This window comes from Mirounga leonina, unplaced genomic scaffold, assembly GCF_011800145.1.
Source record: "Mirounga leonina isolate KUSES-001 unplaced genomic scaffold, KU_Mleo_1.0 Mir_200, whole genome shotgun sequence".
Taxonomy (NCBI): Eukaryota; Metazoa; Chordata; class Mammalia; order Carnivora; family Phocidae; genus Mirounga; species Mirounga leonina.
This window is the reverse complement of record NW_023270503.1, coordinates 24562651-24585761: the sequence shown is the minus strand read 5'-3', so window position 1 is coordinate 24585761 and position 23111 is coordinate 24562651. Positions and strand designations below refer to the sequence as shown.

At 43.6% G+C, this 23111-nt stretch overlaps 1 pseudogene; it reads right to left on the bottom strand.

Moving 5' to 3' along the window:
* Positions 1–15734: 15734 nt before the first annotated feature.
* On the bottom strand, positions 15735–16392 carry LOC118025060 (annotated as a pseudogene).
* Positions 16393–23111: the final 6719 nt, after the last annotated feature.

Below are 23111 nucleotides of genomic sequence, written 5' to 3'. Positions count from 1 at the left end.
CACAGCCCCCCATCCCAGGCCTACTCATGCTCATCGCTCACCTCTGCTGTGGCAATGGCCTCCTGACGGACGGACGTTCTTGCTTCTGGTCCATCTACAGTCCCTTCTCCGTGAAGCAGCCAAGAGAGCAGTGGGGCAACGTAAGTCAGATGTGGGGGCCTCTTGTGAACGGTGATGAATTGTACCCCCTTTCCCTTTTAAAGGCTCACTCAAATGGTAGTGAAGAAAGAGGGAAGACATAAATCCACAAGGACAGAGAAAATGATATCTCAGCAGATAGAGGATTTCAGCAAAGTCGTGGATGCTTTGAAGAGGGTTGAGGAAGAGTCACAGATGTAGCGACCAGGACAGAGGGAGACAGAAGATGAGAGGGGAAAGGGGCTCTGGAGGCCCCAGCCTGCACAGAGGGGCAGAGGTGGAAGAACCGTTGACCCCCTCCACCGCTGCCCTGCACAGAAAGGCAGAAACAAGGTTCCCACGTTTAGACAGAATACCAGAAGTTTGTTATCTGGAGAAATGGAAGGCTCTAGAGGAAAATTCCCTATACTAACATTTGGAGCGTTCCCGGTGAAATGGCTGGCTCTTTGCCCAATCACTAAAAAGCAAAATCACCAGTAAAAAAAAACCTCACTTGTGCCCATGGAACGTCCAGTTTGATTTTTAGTGCTCTTCTCTTAAATACACATCGCTGAACAAGGATCATCTGACAAATGAAGAAAACTCCTGTGTCAGTTCGGGTCCTCGGGGAAACACACCAAATAGAGTTAGAAGCGCACGGGATTTACCGAGATTTACTGAGATTTACCGGGCACAATGCTTCTGGAGAGCACAGAGAAGAGGGAGCAGAAGTCAACGGGGAAAGTTTTCAGACTGCGATGCAGGACTGGCATGCGAGAAAGAGAGGGAAGGAAGGAGGACTGGGGAGAGAGAGAGTTTCAGCCCGTGGTGCAGCAGAGCTCCAGAGCAAAGACAGCCCACTAGAGGAGCCCGCTGGGCAGAACCACCTCGGTACTTTTACCCCCATCATGCTCAGCAATTGGCTGGAGTTGCCTGAGGGCAGTGTGTCCTCAGTTCAAATGCAGCAGTTCATCCACAAGTTGTCCCAGCCAAAGTTTGTCAGTTGATGGCACTCCTCATGGCAAATGCTCTCTTGGAGTGAGAGCTTGGTGGTGCATTTCCATCCCTGCTCTGCTCCCACCATGAAAGAGAAAGACAAAATGAAAAAAAGAAAAAGGAAAGCTAAGAAAAGAGAAAAACAAAACCAACCAACCAACCAACCAATTTAGGGGCGCCTGGCTGGCTCAGTGAGAAGTGCATGTGACTCTTGATCTTGGGGTTGTGAGTTCAAGCCCCATGTTGGGTGTAGAGATTATTTAAGTAAGTTTTAAAAAATTCTTTAAAAAAAACAAAAACCCAAACCAATTTTTTTTTAAGATTTTATTTATTTTTCAACAGAGAGAGAGAGACAGCAAGAGAGGGAACACAAGCAGGGGGAGTGGGAGGGGGAGAAGCAGGCTTCCCGCTGAGCAGGGAGCCCGATGTGGGACTCGATCCCAGTACCCTGGGATCATGACCTGAGCTGAAGGCAGACGCTTAACGACTGAGCCACCCAGGCGCCCAACTCAAACCAATTTAAACACACCCTTCCTGATAATTAATATCTTGTAGTAGTTATTTAAAAAAAAGAATATAATGCAGTGAGAAAAGGAGCCATAGAGAATACAAAAAGGTTCTTGGAAATTAAATATACAGTAGAGGATTGGAAAGGTAAAACAAAAATAGTCATTCAGGGAGTAGCACAAAAAGAGAAAGAGATGAAATTTGTTGAGCACCTATTATATGTTGTTCTAGTGTTTGATGAAAAGCTGCAGACAAAATTCACAAAGCCTTTGCTCCTAAGGGTCTCCCAAGAAGAGAAATATGTGGGTGGACCAGTCTGGTAGGCACAACCTTTGACTAAAAGGAGTTCCAGAAAGAGAAGACAGCAACGAAGAGGACAGAAAATTGACAAAAAATTAATACAAGAAACTTTTACAGGATTGAGGAGGATGCATCTCCAAAATAAATGATCTGAACTTCTACTTTGGCCCAAGATGGAGTAACAGGGAATGGGTTTACCCTCCCACCTGAAACAACTGAAAAACCAGACAAAACAGGAGACAGTGGGGTTTGGACTTTGGAAATCAGGCAGCAGAGGACGGTGATCCCTGAGAGAAGAGAAGCATAGCTGGAAGTTCTACAGTTGTCCCCACCTACTGCCTGGAATGAGTTTCCAGGCCACAGCAAAAGGAGCGATAACTGGGGCAGAGCCTGGTGGTCTACTGGAGTTTTAGGAAATTTATACAGTTGTGGCAACCAAGATGGTAGACTTAAACCCAACCATATCAATAATCATGATCAATATACATTGTCTAGACAACCCAATTAAAAGGCAGATAAAAAAGGGTGACCCAACTATATGCTGTCTACAGGAAACCCACTTTATTTTTTATTTATATTTTTTAATTTAAATTCAATTAGCCAACATATAGTACATACTTAGTTTCAGATGTAGTGTTCAATAATTTATCAGTTGCCTATAACACCCAGTGCTCATCGAATCACGTGCCCTCCTTAATGCCCGTCATCCAGTTACCCCATCCCCCCACCCACCTGGAAACCCACTTTAAAAACGAAGACACAAGTAGGTGAAAAGTAAAAAATACACCATGCTAACACTAATCAAAATGGTGCTGGAGTGGCTATATTAATATAGGGTATGCCATACAGACACTAATTGAAAAGTCTATATTAAGGGGCGCCTGGGTAGTTCAGCGGGTTAATCATCTGCCTTCGGCTCAGGTCATGATCTCAGGGTCCTGGGATTGAATCCCCTGCAGCATCCGGGCTCCCTGCTCAGCGGGGAGCCTGCTCCTCCCCTCCCACTGCCCCTCCCTCTCACTTGTGCTCTCTCTCAAATAAATAAAATCTTTAAAAAACAATAAGAAAAATCTATAATAATATCGGACAAAATCTGTCATAGAGCAAAGATTGTAACCAAACGATGAAGAAGGCCATTTCCTAGTAAGAAGGTCATTTCCACAAGAGGACACAATTCTAAAAGGTCTATTCATCTAGCAACAAAGCTTCAAAATAGGAGCACCTGGGTGGCTCAGTCGTTAAGCGTCTGCCTTCGGCTCAGGTCATGATCTCGGGGTCCTGAGATCAAGCCCCACATCGGGCTCCCTGCTCAGCGGGAAGCCTGCTTCTCCCTCTCCCATTCCCCCTGCTTGTGTTCCTGCTTTCACTGTGTCTCTCTCTGTCAAATAAATAAATAAAACCTTAAAAAAAAAAAAAGCTTCAAAATACATAAACCTGATAGAACTCTAAGGAGAAATAGACATTTTCTCAAGTATAGTCAGAAATTTTAATGCCCCCCCCCCCCCTTGGGCACCTGGGTGGCTCAGTTGGTTGAGCGACTGCCTTCAGCTCAGGTCATGATCCTGGAGTCCCGGGATCGAGTCCCACATCGGGCTCCCTGCTCAGCAGAGAGTCTGCTTCTCCCCCTGACCCTCCCCCCTCTCATGCTCTCTCTCTCTCTATCTCATTCTCTCTCTCAAATAAATAAATAAAATCTTAAAAAAAAAAAAGAAATTTTAATGCCCCCCCTCAATAACTGATAAAACAAATAGAAAATCAGTAAGAATATAGAAGATTTCACCAATACTGTTAACTAATTTAGAATTCATATTTGTATTATATATATTTTTCCACATATGCTGGTATATTGTGTGTGAATAACAATGATTATATCTTCCTTTTTAATTCTTGTAGAATTTTCTAGCACAGCGTTGCAGAGGGCAATAGAGACATCCTTGTCTTGTTTCCTATCTCAGAGGAATGCTTCTGATATTTTGGCATTTATCAGATTAAGGAAATTTTCTTCTCACTTCGCTAAGAGTTTTCTTTTTTAAAAAAATCATGTTGAATTTTTTCAAATTCTTCTGCCTCTATTGAGATAATCATATGGGTTTTGCATGTTATTTTGGTAAGGAGATGAACAACATTGGTTTCTAATATTAAATCAAACTTGCATTCCTAGAATAAACCCAATTGGTAGCTATGTATTATTCTTTTTATATATTACTGTATTAGGTTTGTTAATATTCTGTTTAGATTTTTTCCCATTTCTGCTCTTGAGAAAGGCTGACCTATAATTTTCTTTTCTTTGTAATATCTTTATGACATTTCAAAGTCAAGGTTACAGTGGCCTCATAAGTGAATTGGGAAGTTCTTCTTTTCTTTCTAATCATGGAAGAGTTTGTTGTAAGTTTTATATCTCTTCCTTAAACATTTAGAAGAATTCGCTGGCGAAGCCATCTGGGCCTGGAGCTTAATTTGTGACTAGGCTTTCAATTACTGATTAAATTTTTTTAATGGCTATGGGACTAGTCAGATTTTTTATTTATTCTTGTTTCAGTTTTTATAAGCTGTGCTTTTTAAAGAATATTCCCACTTCTAAATTTACAAATTTGGTAGCATATAGTAATTAATAACATTTTACTATTACCTTTTTTAAAAAAAAGATTTTATTTATTTATTTGAGAGAGAGACAGAGAGAGCACGAGCAGGGGGAAGGGGCAGAGGGAGAGGGAGAAGCAGGCTCCTCGCTGAGCAGGGAGCCCCACGTGGGGCTCCATCCCAGGACCCCGAGACCATGACCTGGGCCAAAGACAGACACTTAACCAACTGAGCCACCTAGGCGCCCCCTTACTACTACCTTTTAAAAACTTTTATTTTAAAAAATTAAAAAAAAAAGATTTTATTTAGGGGCATCTGGGTGGCTCAGTTGGTTAAGGGACTACCTTAGGCTCGGGTCGTGATCCCAGGGTCCTAGGGTCGAGTTCCCATTGGGCTCCCTGCTCTTTGGGGAGCCTGCTTCTACCTCTCCCACTCCCCCTGCTTATGCTCTCTCTCTGTCAAATAAATAAATAAAATCTTTAAATATTTATTTGACAGAGAGAGAGCGAGCGAGCACAAGCGTGGGGGAGCGTCAGGTAGAGGGAGAAGCAGGCTCCCTGCTGAGCAAGGAGCCCGATGGGGACTCCATCTCAAGACCCTGGGATCATAACCCGATCCGAAGGCAGACACTTAACCGACTGAGCCACCCAGGTGTCCCTAAAAACTTTTTTTTCTCTTTTTTTTTTAAGATTTATTTATTTGACAGAGAGATAGAGAGAGAGCACAAGTAGGCAGAGTGGCAGGCAGAGGGAGAGGGAGAAGCAGGCTCTCTGCTGAGCAGGGAGCCGGATGTGGGGCTCGATCCCAAGACCCCAGGATCATGACCTGAGCCGAAGGCATCCGCTTAACCGACTGAGCCACCCAGGAGCCCCTCCCTAAAAACTTTTAAATGGAGGTATAACATGCACACAGTAAAGTGGACACATCTTACAGTAATTGAATCAGTAATTGATGTTTTTTTCCACAGGTATGTGGTGTAACCAATCCCATATCCAGATACTGACCATTTCAAATCCCAGAAGAAGCATCCTCCAGAGGCTCCTCTTCACGTGTAGCCATGTTTCTGATTTTTATTACCATAGATTTGTCTCTTTTTGGGGAGCCTACTATTGAACTTCATATGAATGGAATTATATGTCCATATTCTTTTTTTTTTTTTTTTTTTAGTAATCTCTATACCCAACGTGGGGCTCAAACCCACAACCCTGAGATCAAGAGTCGCTCGCTCTTCCGACTGAGCCAGGCAGGTGCCCCTGGTCCATATTCTTTTGTGTCTGTCTCTTTCACTCAACATTACGTCTGTGAGATGCACCCACACTGTTGTAGTAACAGTATTTCATTCATTTTCTTTTTTTTTTAAAGATTTGTTTGTTTGTTTTTTAACAGCGAGAGAGGGAACACAAGCAGGGAGAATGGGAGAGGGAGAAGCAGGCTTCCCGCCAAGCAGGGAGCCCGATGCGGGGCTCGATCCCAGCACCCTGGGATCATGACCTGAGCCGAAGGCAGACGCTTAACAACTGAGCCACCCAGGCACCCTATTTCATTCATTTTCATGCATAGAATGCCACCATATGACTCTAACACAATTTAGCTGTTCCACTATTGATGGATATCTGGTTTGTTCCCATTTTGGGCTGTTCTGTTCTGTTTTGTTTTGTTTTGTTTTTTGCTGAAAATAAGCATTCATATTTCTTGTCTATGTACCTAGGAGTTGAGTTGCTAGATCATAAGATAGGCTGTCTTTCCTGCATAGAAGCTGTCGAAGAGTTTTCCAGAGTGATTACACCAATTTACACCCCATCATAAATTTTCAGTTTTTAAAATGTTATCCATACTTAGAGATGTGCCCTGGTATCTCACTGTGGTTATAATTTGCATTTTCCTGATGCCTAGCAATTCGAGCACTTTTTCATATGTGTATTCATTTGTATTCACCCATTTGTAATTGCTGGATATTTGGATATCCTTTTTTGGGAAGTGGTTTCCAATGTTTGGTGTATTTTTAAAAACTTGGATTGTGTGATTTTTTTATTAATTAGTAGGCGTATTTTTATTATTCTTTGTTTTGCTTTTTAAACTTTCTTTTTTTTATTAAGTTTTTAAATTTTTTAAAAAAATTTATTTATTTATTTGACAGAGAGAGAGACAGTGAGAGAGGGAACATAAGCAGGGGGAGTGGAAGAGGGAGAAGCAGGCTTCCTGCCCAGCAGGGAGCCCGATGCGGGGCTCGATCCCACGACCCTGGGATCATGACCTGAGCTAAAGGCAGATGCTTAACGACTGAGACACCCAGGCACCCCAAGTTTTTAAATTTTAATTCCAGTTAGCACACAGTGTTATATTGGTTTCAGGTGTACGATATTGTGATTCAACACTTTCATACATCACCTGGTGCACATCGTGACAAGTGCACTCCTTACTCTCCATTATCCATTTAACCCAAGCCCCCGACCACCTCCCCTCTGGTAACCATCAGTTTGTTCTCTATAGTTAAGAGTCTGTTTCTTGGTTTGCCTCTCTTTTTTTCCCCCCATGTTCACTTGTTTCTTAAATTCCACATATGGGGACGCCTGGGTGGCTCAGTCGTTAAGCGTCTGCCTTCAGCTCAGGTCATGATCCCAGGGTCCTGGGATCGAGCCCCGCATCGGGCTCCCTGCTCAGCGGGAAGCCTGCTTCTCCCTCTCACACTCCCCCTGCCTGTGTTCCCTCTCTCTGTCTCTCTGTCAAAATAAATAAATAAAATCTTTAAAAAAAAATTCCACATGAGTGACATCATATGGTATTGGTCTTTCTCTGACTTATTTCACTTAGCATAATACTTTTCTTGCTCCTTCCACGTCATTGCAAATAGCAAGATTTCATTCTTTTTTATGGCCTAATAATATTCCATTGTGTGTGTGTATCACATCTTCTTTTTTTTTTTTTAAAGATTTTATTTATTTATCTGAGACAGAGAGAATGAGAGAGACAGAGAGCACATGAGAGGGGGGAGGGCCAGAGGGAGAAGCAGGCTCCCTGCCGAGCAGGGAGCCCGATGCGGGACTCGATCCAGGGACTCCAGGATCATGACCTGAGCCGAAGGCAGTCGCTTAACCGACTGAGCCACCCAGGCGCCCTGTATCACATCTTCTTTATCAATTTTTTTTATAGTGTCTTTTGATGAACAGAGTTTTCTAATTTTAATAAGTCAAATACATTAATCCTTTATATTTAGCAGTTATTATGTCCTGATTAAGACATCTTTGTCTACTCCAAGGCCATGAAAATATCCATGATTTTTTTTCTATAAGCTTTATTGCTTTTATTTTTCCCACTTAAGTCTATGATCCATCTCAAATGAATTTTGGGAGTATGTTTGAGACAGGGAACCAAGATTCCCTTTTTTCTATGTGGCTATCCAATTACTCTAGCACCATTTATTGAAAAGCACCATCATTTCTCCACTGATTTGTAGTTCGATCTTTGCTGTAAATTACGTGATGATATATGTATAAGTCTGTTTCTTTTTTTTTTTTTAAGATTTTATTTATTTATGTGACAGAGGGAGAGAGAGAGACAGCAAGAGAGGGAACACAAGCAAGGGGAGTGGAAGAAACAGGCTTCCCACTGAGCAGGGAGCCCAATGCAGGCCTCAATCCTAGGACCCTGGGATCATGACCCGAGCCGAACAACTGAGCCACCCAGGCGCCCCTAAGTGTGTTTCTGTTTAATTACTAAACTGTTTTCCAAAGTGGTTGTACTATTTTACCTGTAGGAATGTTCTTGTTGCCCACCTGTTGCCAGTGTGTAATATTTTCAAACTTCGATTGTAGTCATTCTGTTGTGCATTCTGTTGTGGTTTTAATTTGAATTTCACTGGTGACCGATGATGTTGAACATCTTTTCATTTGCTTATTTCCTTTTTTTTTTGGTAAAGATTTTATTTTATTTTTTAAGTAATCTCTACACCCAATGTGGGGCTCGAACTCACAGCCCTGAGATCAAGAGTCGCATGCTCTACTGACTAAGCCAGCCAGGTGCCCCTCATTTACTTATTTCTATTCCATTCCATTTGCTTATTTCCATTCCAATATCTTTTGTCTCTTCAAGTCTTCTGCCTATTAAAAAATTGGATTGCTTGTCTTTCTATTATTGGATTATAGAAGTTATTCACTTATTCTGTGTATAGGTTCTGTATCAGGTGTAGTTTACTTTTTCATCTTGTAAGGGTATTATTTGATGTGCAGAAATTTGTAATATTAATTAAGTCCACTTTATCACTTTTTTCTTGTATGGCTAGTACTTTTTTGTCCTAATATATTTGTGCCTACCCCAAGGCTGCAAGGATATTTGTGCCTAATATAGGGGGAAAGCACTCGATATTGCAATATTAAATATAATGTCAACTATAAGTTTTTGATTTTTAAGGGAGAGAGAGAGAGATGGGGGAAGGGGCAGAGGGAGAGTGAGAGAGAGAATCTTAAGCAGGCTCCATGCCCAGTATGGAGCCCAGTGTGGGACTGGATCTCATGACCCTGAAATCATGACCTGAGCTGAAATCAAGAGTCAGAGGCTTAACTGAGCTATCCAGGCATCCCAACTGTAAAGTTTTTTTTGAGAGATCCTTTATCAAATTCCCTTTTATTCTAGTTTTCTCAAGAATGGGTATTCAGTTTTATCAAAAGCTTTTTCTATTTCTATTAAAATGGTCAGATAGTTTGTCTACTTAATTTTGTTAATGTGGGTAGTTACATTGGTTGATTTTGGAACATTAAATCAACCTTCATTGCTGGACAAAACTGCATCTGGTCTTTACTATGAATTGCCTTTTTAAAAATTACTAAATTTGATTTGGCATTTTTGTGTTGGATTTTGCATCTATGTTTATGAGAGATATTGGCTGTAATTCTCCTTTCTTGTACTATCCTTGCCAGGTTTTGGTATCAAGGTTAGTCAAGTCTCATAAAATGAGTTGGAAAATGTTCTTTTTTTTCCCTCTATTTGTTGAATTTGTGTAAAATGGTATTATTTCTTCTTTAAATGTTTGGAAGAATTCCCCAGTGAAGCCATCTGGGTCTGGAGTTTTCTTTGTGGAAGATTTTAAATTAAAGATTCAATTTCTTTTAACAGATACATAGGCCTATTGTGATCTCAAAAATCAGAATATTTTTATGACATTTTTGGGTGTTCCAGTGACATTTTTCATGAGTTGTGCTTTTAAAGGAATTTCTCACATTATCTAAATCTTCAAATGTTGACATGAAGTTGTTTGTAATATCCTCTTATCTTTTTAACATCTATAGGATCTGTAGTAATGCTTCCATTTGTATTCCTAATAGTCGTTATATGTTTTCTCTCTCTCTCATCTTTCTTGCTACATTTTTTAAAATCAATTTTAGTGGTCTTTCCAAAGAACCAATTTTTGGCTTTGTAGATTTTATTGAACATTTGTTTTCCATTTCTTTGGTCCTCATCTTTTCAGTTGTGTGCTTTTCTCTAGTGATACTCAGAAGCCAGGACGCAGGCACACTGAAAGCAGAATTGGATTAATTAATTTTTTAAAAGATATTATTTATTTATTTGAGAGGTAGAGAGAAAGAGCATGAGCAGGGGGAGGAGCAGAGGGAGAGGGAGAAGTAGGCTCCCTGCTGAGCAGGGAGCCCAATGCGGGCTGGATCCCAGGACCCTGAGATCAGGATCTGAGCTGAAGGCAGATGCTTAACTGACTGAGCCACCCAGGCACCCCTGGATTAATTAATTTTTAAGATAATTTTTAAAAAAATAATGAAGCCTTGGGTGCCTGGGTGGCTCAGTCGGTTAAGCGTCTGTCTGTCTTTGGCTCAAGTCATGATCCCAAGGTCCTGGGATCGAGCCCCTCATCGGGGGGTGGGGGTGTCCCTGCTCAGCGGGGAGTCTACTTCTCCTTCTCCCTCTGCTCCTCCCCCTGCTCATGCTCTTTCTCTCTACATCTCAAATAAAGAAAAGCTTAAAAAAATAATGATGCCTCTCCCTACCAGAAAAGCAAGGGTTTTATTTGTTTTATTTAGTGCTATGCCCCCAGCCTAGAACAGTCAGAATAGGTACTTAATAAATATTTGTTGATTGAATGATTCAATGCTCTTTGGAAAAATTCAAATCATAAAGCTCATGTGTAGGGTTAAAATTGCATTTCCTTGGCCTCCATTGCCACTCCCTTAGGGATTAAGACTGCTAATAGTGTGTGTGTGTGTGTATGTGTCCTTCCAGACCTTTTTATATACATAGATACATATTTTAAAATTAAAAACAGAATAGGAGCACCTGGCAGTTTCAGTCAGTAGAGCATATGACTCTTGATCTCAGGGTCATGAGTTCAAGCCCCACATTGGGTGTGGAGCCTACTTAAAATTAAAAAATTAAAAACAGAATAACATTTATATATAGTTTTCTGAAAATTTTTTCACCTGAACAACAGTTGAGTAAATATTTTTAAGGATAGATTAAATTTTAGAATTGCTCTGGTTTGCAAGGGACAGAAATAAAACTCAAATTGGCTTTGGTGAAAAAAGAAGGCTGGACGGCTTTATTGGCTCACATAACTAAATTCCTAGGGGCAGCTCACCTTAGGCACAGCTAGGTCCAGGTGCCCAGACTTTGTCTTCATAAATCTTTCAGCAGTACATGGCTTTGATTTCCTTTGTTTTGGTTTTATTCTCAGATAAGCTCTTCCGTATGAAGTCAAGATGGTCATAGAAGGGGAGCCTGGGTGGCTCAGTTGTTAAGTGTCTGCCTTCAGCTCAGGTCATAGTCCCAGGGTCCTGGTCCCAGGGTCCAGGGATCGAGCCCCACATCAGGCTCCCTGCTCTGCGGGAAGCCTGCTTCTCCCTCTCCCACTCCCCCTGCTTGTGTTCCCTCTCTGGCTGTGTCTCTCTCTGTCAAATAAATAAATAAAATCTTAAAAAAAAAAAAGATGGCCATAGAAATTCCAGACACACTCCATTGCTCTTCTTTTCTGAGAGATTAGAAAAGTCACAGTGTGGTCTCTAATTTGACCCTCATTTAGATCACACACCCTGCCCTAAACCAATCAATTTGCTTGAGGGAGGATGGAATACACTGAATGGTCAAGCCTAGGTCATATGCCTCATCCAGGAACTGGGAGGCGGGCCAGCCCCATCAAACCACATGCCATAGAGTAGGCGAGGAGTGGTTCTCCAGGGGATATGGGCTGGGGGAGGATGGTTGCTAGAAGAAAGGATAATGGATAATGGATAATGGGGATAGTAATTAACCTCATCTATGTCTTAAATGTTGCAAATACTTCCCATCTAGCATTCAGTTTTTAACTTTGTGGTGCTTCTTACTATAACCAAATCTGTTGCTGTTTTTCTTTGTGGTTTATGACTTCCATGTCTTATAAAAAGTCCTTCCCATCCCTAAATTATAAAGAGCGTCCTTGTCTATTTCTTTCAAGTGTTTTCTTTTCTTTTCTTTCTTTAAGTAAACTCTACACAAAATATGTGGCTTGAATTCACAACCCTGAGATCAAGAGTCTCATGCTCCACCAACTTAGCCAGCCAGGTGCCCCTTTCTTTCATGTATTTTATAGTTTAACTCTTTATACTTAGATATTTAATCCATCTGGAATTCCATATTTTTATATATGGATTTAACTTAAGTATTTCTTTTCCATAGATAGCCACTTGTTCCAGCACTGTGTCCCTTCCTTGCTGTTTTTATCATGTGCTAAATTCCTCTGTGGTGGGAGGTGGAGACCGATACCTTAGAAAGTAAAACTGAATGAGAGCGTGAGGGGGAGAAAGGGATCCAGGGTGACCACTCTTTCTATTTGAGTGATTTGGCAGAACTGTGAAGTAGGAAGAGGAGCAGGAATAGAGATGGGGAGCTTGGAGAGGGAGGAAATGTGGTTAGGTCAATCTAGAGCATGTTGACTTTGAGGTGCTCATGGACATCAAGGACATATTTAATAGAGATATGTGATAAAGGTTTACAATTACAATATTCACTATATGAAAAAGGGTTTTGATACTGCTTCTGGACTATTTGTTCTATTGATCTGTTAGCTTATTGATTTACTTGATCATTTTACAAATGTTTGTGAAGTACCTACTATGTGTGAAGACAAATCCTATTCTTAACGATAATACCTACTATTTTATGGTACATTTGGATTAGTGGTAATGCAAGCAATTCCCACTCAGCCCCTTTTCCTTATTTATCTTTTTCTTTTTTCCCTTGGTACTCATTTACCCTTCCAGATGAATTTTAGAATTATCTTTTCTAGTTTCAGTTAAAGAATTCTATTGGAATTTCAAACTCAAGTTGTATTGGATTTATAGAGTAATTTTGAGAAAACTGACAGACTTACCAAAGTATTCTTCCATTGTGAGAAAATGACATATCTCTCTCCATTTACTCGTCTTCTAGTTTGTCCCTGGTAAAATTTATTCCTATATATTTCATAGTTGTAATTGCTGTTATGAATAAAATCATTTTTTAAACATTTTAAAATTGGTTTTTGTTGGTAAAAAAAGAAAACTATTGATTTTTCTATATTTTTCTTTTAACTGGCCATTTTACTGAACTTGCTGATAAGATTTATAAAGCTTCAGTGGAATCTTTGACTCTTCTAAGTAGATAATAATATAATCTGCATGTAGAGATGATTTTGCTTTTTCCCAATATCTATACCTCATTTCTTTTTTTTTTTTGGATTAACTCTTTTGTTTTATCTGATTATTGCTTCTTTTTATTTATCCTTTTATAGCTCTATTGAAGAATAATTGACAATACAATAAAACACGCATATTTAAAAGGTACTGTTTAAGTTTTCACATATAAGTACATCTGTGAAATCATCACTAAGTCAAGATAATGAACATACCCATATCACCCCCAAGTTTCCCTGTGTCCCTTTTTAATCTGTTACTCCCACCCCTCTCCACCCCTTCCCCTCATCTCTAGACAACCACTGATGTGTTTATCTGTCACTATAGATTAGTTAGTTTGCATTTTCTAGATTTGATATCTCTATGGAATCAAACAGTGTAAATATACCTTTTTTTGTCTGTCTCCTTTGACTTAGCATAATCACTTTGGAATTCATCTATGTTATTATGTGTATCAGTTGTTCATTGCTTTTTATTGTTAGGTAATATTCCTTTGTATGAACATGTTCTTTTTTTTTTAAAGATTTTATTTATTCACTTTAGAGATAGATGGAAAGAGAGAGTGAGAGAGAGAGAGAGCATGAGCAGGGGGAGGAGCAGAGGGACAGGGGGCAAGCAGACTCTGTGCTGAGCAAGGAGCCCCACATGGGGCTCTATCCCAGGACCCGGCGATCGTGACCTGAGCTGAAACCAAGAGTCGGATGCTTAACCGACTGAGCCATCCAGGCGCCCCATGTATGAACATGTTCTAATTTGTTTATTCATTCACTTAAAAAAAATAAAACTTATTTATTTATTTTTTAGTAATCTCTACACCCAACATAGGGCTCCAACTCATGACCCCAAGATCAAGAGTCACATGTTCTGACTGAGCCAGCCCGGTGACCTTATTCATTCATTTTTTTTATGGACATTTGGGTTTCCATCTCTTGGCTATTACAAATAAATCTTGCAACATACAAACCTTTGTATGATTATATGCTTTCATATCTCTTGGGCAAATAGTTTGTGGAGGACAATAGCTGGTCATAGGGTAATGTCTGTTTAACATTTTAAGATCTTGGTAAACTGATTTCCAAAGTGGTTGTACCATTTTACCTTTCCCTGGCAGTGTAGGAGAGCTCCACTTGCTCCACAGTCTCACCAACACTTAGTATTGTCATCAAAGAAAAAAATTTTTAGCTATTCTAATAGTGATATCTCATTGTAGTTTTTTTTTTTAAGATTTTATTTATTTGACAGAGAGAGACACAGCAAGAGAGGAAATACAAGCAGGAGGAGTGGGAGAGGGAGAAGCAGGCTCCCCGCCGAGCAGGGAGCCCGATGCAAGGCTCGATGCGGGGTTCGATCCCAGGACCCTGGGATCATGACCTGAGCCGAAGGCAGACGCCTAACGACTGAACCACTCGGGTGCCCCTCTCATTGTAGTTTTAAGTTGCATTTCCCTAATGACTGATAATGAGCATCTTCCTGTATGCTTGTTTACCATGTGTAAATCTCCTTGTTGAAGTGTCTATTCAAACCTTTCGCCCATTTAAAATATTGGGTTGTGTGTTTTCTTATTGAGTTTTTTTTTTTTTAAGATTTTTAAAAATTTATTTGACAGAGAGAGACACAGCAAGAGAGGGAACACAAGCAGGGGGAGTGGGAGAGGGAGAAGCAGGCTTCCCACGGAGCAGGGAGCCCAGGGCGGGGCCTGATCCCAGGACCCTGGGATCATGACCTGAGCCGAAGGCAGACGCCCAACAACTGAGCCACCCAGGTGCCCCTCTTATTGAGTTTTGAGAGTTCTTTATATATTCTCGGTAAAAGTCTTTTGTTGATATATATGCTTCGCAAATACTCTCTCCCTGTCTGTAGCTTGTCTTTTTGTTCCTTTAACGGTATCTTTGACATAGCAAAAGTCCTTAGTTCTGATGAAGTCCAATTTAAAAAAAAAATTTTTTTTTAAGATTTTATTTATTTATTTGACAGAGAGAGACACAGCGAGAGAGGGAACACAAGCAGGGGGAGTAGGAAAGAGAGAAGCAGGCTTCCCGCGGAGCAGGGAGCCTGATGTGGGGCCCGATCCCAGGACCCTGGGATCATGACCTGAGCCGAAGGCAGACGCCCAACAACTGAGCCACCCAGGTGCCCCTCAATTTTTTTTTATTTTATGGTGTTCTTATCTAAGAAATTTTTGCCTAACCCAAGATCTCTAAGATTTTCTCCTATGTTTTCTTCTAGAAGTTTTATACTTTCAGGCTTATGTTTAGGTCTAGGATCCACTATGTGTTAATTTTTGTATACAGTGTGAGTTATTTTATTTTGAACATAGACATTCATTTACTCCAGGATATTTGTTGAAAGGACTATCCTTGCCCCACTAGACTGCCTTTGCATCTTTGTTGAAAATCAATTGCCCATATATGCGTGGGTCTATTTATAGACCTTCTATTCTCTTCCCCTTGGTCTATTTGTCTATCTTGATGCCAACAGGATACTTACTACTTTGATTACTGTAGCTTTCTAATAATCTTGAAATTAAGTAGTGTAAGTTCTTCAACTTGTTTTTTCTTCCACAAATGAAGCAACCCAGCATTTGTTCTAATGCTTCTTGTTGGCAGTCACCATCTGTCCAGAAATTCTGTCCAGACCTCTGTCCCTGAGGTGTCAGTTTGTGGCCCCCATCTTGGTTCTTGTCTGTAACTTACCTCCAGGGCTTGGAGGACCCTGTGTGGCACATTCTTGGAGCTTGACTGAAGTGGCTAGGCATGACGCTATTTCTCTGATGTCTCCCATAGATCCTGGTCATGGAGCCAACCTGGTGCAGCCCGAGAGATACAGGCACTGCTCTGTGGAAGTGGCTCATCTGTAGAACCAGTTCTCATCGCAGAGAACAAGCTCTTTATGCTCGGGCAGCTTGACTGTGTTCACCCATTTAGGAAACTTCAGCTTCCCAAGCTTTTTGAGGAAGGCTGCCTGAGCTCTGATGAACCCCTGCTGGTTCACATTTTTTTACAGTAACTCCAGCCATGGGTGGCCTCAGCGCTGCCAGCCAGGGGAAAGCGCCCTTCAACTCTCCCCACCTTCTTTTTCAAAGTTGTTTTGGCTATCCTAAATCCATTGTATTTCCATAAGAATTTTAGAATCAACTTTTCAATTTCTATAAAAAAAGGCTGCTGGGTATTTGACTGGGATTGTGTTGAATTTATACATCAGTTTGGGAAGAACTGACATCTTGACAAGTATTGAGTCTTCTGATCCATGAGCATAGTATAGCTTCTCATTTACTGAGGTCTCTGAGCAAAGTTTTGTAGTTTCTAGTGTGTAGGTCTTGATTATTCTTTATCAGTCTTTTCCCTAAGTACTTAATATTTTCTGATGCTACTGTACATGATATTATTTTTTTAAATTTCTATTTCCAGTTGTTCATTGCTAGTATATAGAAATACAATTGATTTTGGGGCACCTGGGTGGCTCAGTTGTTAAGTGTCTGCCTTTGGCTCGGGTCATGATCCCAGGGTCCTGGGATCAAGGCCTGTGTTGGGCTCTCTGTTCAGCGGAGAGCCTGCTTCTCCCTTTCCCACTCCCCCTGCTTGTGTTCTCTCTCTCTCTGTCAAATAAATAAATAAAATCTTAAAAAAAAAAGAAATACAATTGATTTTGTATGTTGATCTTATACTTAAAATCTTGCTAAACACACATATTAGTTCCAACAGCTATGTTTTAGATTCCACCAGATTTTCCACATGGAAATTCATGCCATCTTGGAAACAGTTTTACTTCTTCTTTTCAATTCTGGATGCCCTTTGACTATTGCCTTAGAACACTGGCCAGAACGTCAGCACAATGTTGAACAGGGATGATGAGAGTGACATGCTTGCCTTGTTCCCGACATTAGCAGGAAATCTAGGGTTCTTTTATGGAAGATTCACACTTTTAGTGACTTCCTCTATGGGATCATGGATTCCTCTTCTCTGTTGGGTTTTGCCATTAGTATAGTCTAATCTGCTTTAAAACTCTAGTATATTTTTTCTCTGTCATTTTTTTAAATATTTCATTTATTTATTTGACACAGAGAGAGAGGGAGCACAAGCAGGAACACATGCAGGGGGAGTGGGAGAGGGAGAAGCAGGATTCCCGCTGAGCAGAGAGCCCGATGCGGGGCTCGATCCCAGGACCCTGGGATCATGACCTGAGCCAAAGGCAGATGCTTAATGACTGAGCCACCCAGGCGCCCTTCTCTGTCATTTTAAAAGGATTTTTGAGTGGTAAACATATGTGCTAAGGTAGCCTTCTTCTTTTTTTTTTAAGATTTTATTTATTTATTTGAGAGAGAGAGCAGAGCAAGAGAAAGCACAAGGAAGGGAGGGGCAAAAGGAGAGTGAGTAGCAGGCTTGATTCGGGGGTTCGATGATGTGGAGCTTGATGCAAGGCACGACGTGGGGCTGGATCCCAGGACCCTGAGATCATGACCTGAGCCGAAGGCGGACGCTTAACTGACTGAGCCACCCAGGCACCCCTTAAGATAGCCTTCTTGCATCAGAGGTCCAGGGTTAGGGTTTTGCCAGGCAAGTGTAACCACAAAAGACAGAGGGTAAGAAGTTAAAATGATCTGATCAAGCAGAGACTCTGGGCTGAAAAAGGGAAGAGAATGAAGACACAAGGGGGCTGACAGGTGGGAAAAACATCTCAGGGTCAGTTGACTGGGGATTGAAGAACAGTTGTCTAAGGAACAGTTTAACAAAGGGAGCAGAAGACAAGTTCGGAAAGGATAATGCGAGCCCTTAGGGGTGGTGACGGTGTCCAAGATGGGAACAAGGATTCAGGCAGAGGAGAATGAGAGTTGACGTGTGAAGGTTGTAGAATGGAGGGAGACGCTGGGACTTTCACAGTTGCCCGGTGTGCACTAGGAATTGGGATGCCAAAAGGCCTCAACAAGTGAGAAGCGGTGCTGGGATGTCAGTGAACAGCACTCATGGAGGGGGGAGGGCGGCACAGTGGATGGAGCAGGGGCTTTTGCAAAAAAGTGGCAGAGTGATGTTCTGGAAGCAGCAATGGGGAGCTAGGGAGGACCTGACCCCATCTCCTGACACATTGGCACTGCCCCAAGAAGGAGTGACAAAAGCAGCAACGACCCAGGAGAGGTGCAAGAAAGAGTCTCTTCCCTCAATTCCTCTGCGTCTGGTTACACTTGGGGCTGGCGGTCCAGCCCTGGCTTACAGCCCAGCAACTGTAGGTAGAGAAGAGGAGGGGCTCTGGATTCCTTGGACAAGTTACTTTGCTTTTCTGAGCCTCAGTTTTATCAACTAGAAAATGGGGTTTTATACACACAGAGGATTAAATTAAATAAAATAATGTCCTCACTGCTTAAGAAAGGCTCCAACTGGGATTATTTTGTATTCCTAGCGTTAGAACCTGATTTTCCTGTCCCTCTGTGAGGAACTCCCTGGTTTTGACCAGAAGCCCACCCACTCCTGAGAAGCAAATCTGTCCCTCCTTTTGAAAGTGAAGAGCTGGGGCTTTACCCCTCAGGGCTGCATCACGGCCTCCAAACCGTTCCCTGAACCTCAGGCTCTTATGACCCCCGAGATTCTTGCATCAGATTCAGGGCTGTACCGGGAAGGGAGGCTAGGCAGCTGTCAGTTGGCAACTGAACAAGGAGCGCGGGCTGTAGGTCCTGGGAAGAGAGGGAACAGGAAGCGAAGTGTGTGCCCATCCCCATTGGCAGGCGGCAGGCGGCAGGGGCGGGGGGTGGGGGGGGGCAGGCGCTGCGCTGCTGTCAGGGGAGAGGGAGCAGGGCTGCTCACCTGCGAGGGGGGCCTCTCTGTGAGGCAGCTCCCCTCTGGGTTCTTCCCATTTTCTAGATCCAGGTGCAGAGAACACCAGAACCCAAGCTCCTACAACCCGTAGGTAGGACTTAAGTGGGTGCGACTGTGGAGCACTTTCTCTGTTACTCTAGCCCATTCTCCTCCTAACCCTTGGCTCAGTATCCACTTCGGGAGCAGGGGCTGGTTTCTGTTACCTGTTGCCTCCCAAAGGCTGGAAGAGGCTGGCTGTTCCTAGTAGGTGCTCGGCAAATATTTACTGAAGGTTGAATGAGCGTTGGCTACTATGCCAAGTGGCTTTTATCTGTGCATTCTCTCGCTAATCCTCCTCCCCAGGGCCCACTTTACAGATGAGGAAACCGGAGAAGAAAGAAGCTAAGTGCTCAGGGAGGAATAAGGCAGAGTGATTAGGTGGGAGGAGGTATCTGGATCTGAATCCCACCTCTGTCACTAATTAGCTTTGTGTCCTTGGCAAGTCACTTAACTTCTCTGAGGCTCCGTTTGCTCTTCTGAGTGTGGCTTTCTCGCGGGGTTGCTGTGGGGCCCCGGAGGCCTGGTCCAGGCTGGAGACTGAAAGAGGGGTGAGGGTTAAGCCTGAGTTATTTCTTTGGGAGGGAGATTTGGCTCTTATCTGGGAGGTGGTGAGAGAAGAAGGGGATGGGCTTTGGGGACAGACAGACCTGGATTCTTACCCCACTTATAAGCTGTGGGACCTTAGGGAAGGGACTTATACTTCCCTTTGCTTCTTGACTCCTGAAACCCAAGCTTCAGTTTCCACACTGATAAAAAGGCGGAAAGCATACCTACTCTTGGCTTGTTGTAAGGGTTAAGTGAGGCAGTGTTGCAAAGTGCCCATAGTAGGTGCTTAGTAACACAGTGTCCGGGTGTCTCCTCTACCAGCCTTTCCAGGAGAATCACTTGATATGTAATCCCCACCCCGACCTTGGCCCCTTTGAGCTAGCAGATCTCTAACTTCTGCAAGGAATTCATTTCTCACATTGGTCTCCTCTCTCCCAATCAGGATCCGTGTCCCTGCCAGCAAACCCGAGAATGACTTGGTCAAGGTGGCTAGTGGCTCAGAGAGAACTCTCACTCGTTTGTTCCCTGCACCTCTGCCCCTCCCACCGTGACTCCTCCCTGCCCACAGTTGCATGTTTTTTCTGAATCCTGTTAACTTAAAAGCCTCCATGGGCAACTGCAGGTGCACCCGAAGCTTCCTCGCTGGGCATTCACCATAACAGCTCCTTCTCCAGGGCCACCCCACCCCTGCCCAGTCTCTCTTGCTGCACCTCCCTGGTCAGTCCTCTCCCCCCAAGCTACAGTGGCTGCACACCCCAAGCACACCCCTTGGCCGGGAACACCCTCTGCATCTTCTCCTCCTCCTCCTCCTCCTCCTTCTTCTTCTTCTTCTTTTTTAAAGATTTTATTCATTTATTTGAGATAGAGAGAGAGAGAGAGAGAGCACAAGCTGGGGGGAGGGGCAGAGGGAGATGTGGGACTTGATCCCAGAACCCTGGAATCATGACCTGAGCTGAAGGCAAATGCTTAACGACTGAGCCACCTAGGCGCCCCAACCCTCCGCATCTTCACCCAGCAAAGTTTTGCTCCCCTTTCAAGGCCCAACTCAAGCATCAGTCACCTCTCCCCTAAAGATTTCCCAGTCCCCTTTCCCTGCGGACTCATGGCTCCCTCCTCAGTGCTCCACCTCCAGGCTAGCCAGGCACACGGGCTCACAGGGCAGCCGGAGAGTGTCCACAGATCGCACAGCTGTTCAGCTTCTGCTCCTGTGGGAAGAGCGCAGATATGGCTGGTCTTTCGTCCTGCCCTGTCCAGGCTGCTGGACAGGTGCGCAGTGCCCTTCAGGGTCCCCTGTGCATGTTCCCAGCCTTTATCTGGGCTCTGAGCCCCACAGGTAGCAGGTGTACCCCTCATCCAGCACGGAGGTTCTGGCTCCGCCCCACTTGGCTGTATGCAAAGCTATAGTACAGATGGGGATGTCGAAAATATCTGTGACATATTCCAAACTGGCCTACTTTCCTATCACGAGAGAGTCTGGGACTGAGACGGGCGAGGACACGTGAGATGGGAGTTTGGGACCTGTTCCCACCTCTGTCTTCCTCTCTCAGCTCGGTTGTTAGACAGGAGAGGGATTTGCAGCCTCGCCCAGCAGTCCCCACCCTACCCTGCAACTGCGTGGTTGGGGTGTTGGTGGGGAGGGTGGCATGCAGGAGTGAGGGTGCAAAGGGCCTGGGGAATTTGGTGGAGGAATCAAGGCCAGAGACTGGGGCCTATCTTGGGAAGCTTCCAGCCCCAGGAAGGCAGTGGGAGGCCATGTCATTGGACTTGGGGGCGGAAAGCTTGGGTTTAAGTCCTGGTTCACCTGTGAAGCCTTGGGCAAGTGTCTTAGCCTCTCTAGGCTTTGGTTTTCTCATCAGCAAAGTGGGCTCCTCATCACACTTGCTTGCCCTCCTTGGAGGCTTGATTACAGGATGGCTGTGAAGGGACCCTGCCGTACTAATCCAGTTCCCACGCTGTTTACCTTGGCTAAGCCGTGCCCTTGCACGGCAGCTTAAATGGTCACCTGCTCCAGCCCTCTGCCTCCCAGCAGCCTTGGCCCGGCCACCACCCTTAATCCTGGCTTAATGCTCTCTGGGTAAGGAGTCCCCACAGTCCTTGCTGGTGCCAGGCCCTCAGCACCCCTCCTGCACTGACAGGAAGTTTACCCTGGGAGCTAATCACAGTCTCTCTTGCTGACATGGAACCCCTTCAGTGTTCCGGCTTAGCTCCTCGTTCACACGAAAAGTGATCATTATCTTAGTTTCTCCCTTTTCAGGCTAGGCACCTCATCCTTCCCTCTGCTTCTCAAGGTGCACAGGACCCTTGGGACATTTCCCACCTCTGATGAAGCTGGATTTCTTTTTTTTTTTTTAAAGATTTTATTTATTTATTTGACAAAGAGACACAGCGAGAGAGGGAACTCAAGCAGGGGGAGTGAGAGAGGGAGAAGCAGGCTTCCCATGGAGCAGGGAGCCCGATGTGGGGCTCGATCCCAGGACCCTGGGATCATGACCTGAGCCGAAGGCAGACGATTAACGACTGAGCCACCCAGGCGCCCTGAAGCTGGATTTCTTTCTGCTTTCAGGTCCCTTGCCCAATTTGTGATTCTATGGGAGTGTATATGGGGGGGGAGGGGGAGAGTATCTGCCTCAATTTCCCCAGCAGTCACACAACTAGAGAAATAAGTGGCCAAATTGGAAAAGATTTGTTGCTATGGATCCACACATCAGGGCAAAAACAGGAATAATGGTTCGTATCTAAAACACTTATGCACATACCCTTTATCCAGCTATTCCACTTCTAGGAATTTATTCTACAGATATGCTGGCATTGTGTGAACTAAAGTAATTACCAGGATATCTCTTGCCCTAGACGTGGTCTAAATATCCATCCACGGGGCACCTTTATTTTATTTTTTAAAAGACTTTATTTTTAAATAATCTCTACACCCGGGCGCCTGGGTGGCTCAGTTGGTTAAGCGACTGCCTTGGGCTCAGGTCATGATCCTGGAGTCCCTGGATCGAGTCCCACATCGGGCTCCCTGCTCGGCAGGGAGTCTGCTCCTCCCTCTGACCCTCCCCCCTCTCATGTGCTCTCTCTCATTCTCTCAAGTAAATAAATTAAAAAAAAAAAAAAATCTCTACACCCAATGCAGGGCTCGAACTTACAGCCCCGAAGTCAAGAGAGAATGCTCTACCGACTGAGCCAGCTGGGCACCCCAACAGGTTACCTTTATATGTGCTGATGCAGAACAATGTCCGGTTTATAGCTGTTGAGTGTGTATCCTATGCTGCCGTTTGTGTAAGAGAACACAAAGGAGATGCTCGTGAGCACACAGGCAAGCCCCGAAAGGCCAAAGAAACTGGGGACGGTGTTTGCTTCTGGTGCTGGACCCTAGTGGCTGGGGCAGAGACAGTGGTGGGTGAACTGACTTTGCACTGTACTCCCCTTTTGCCCCTTTTGAATTTTGTATCACTTGCAAATAGGATTTCCTATTCAAAAAATAGGTCAAATTCACTTTTTCCAGTCCTGGAAATCTTGGATGTCACTGATTTTTGGCCCCCATCATATACCAGTGGTTATTGCTGCGGGCCGA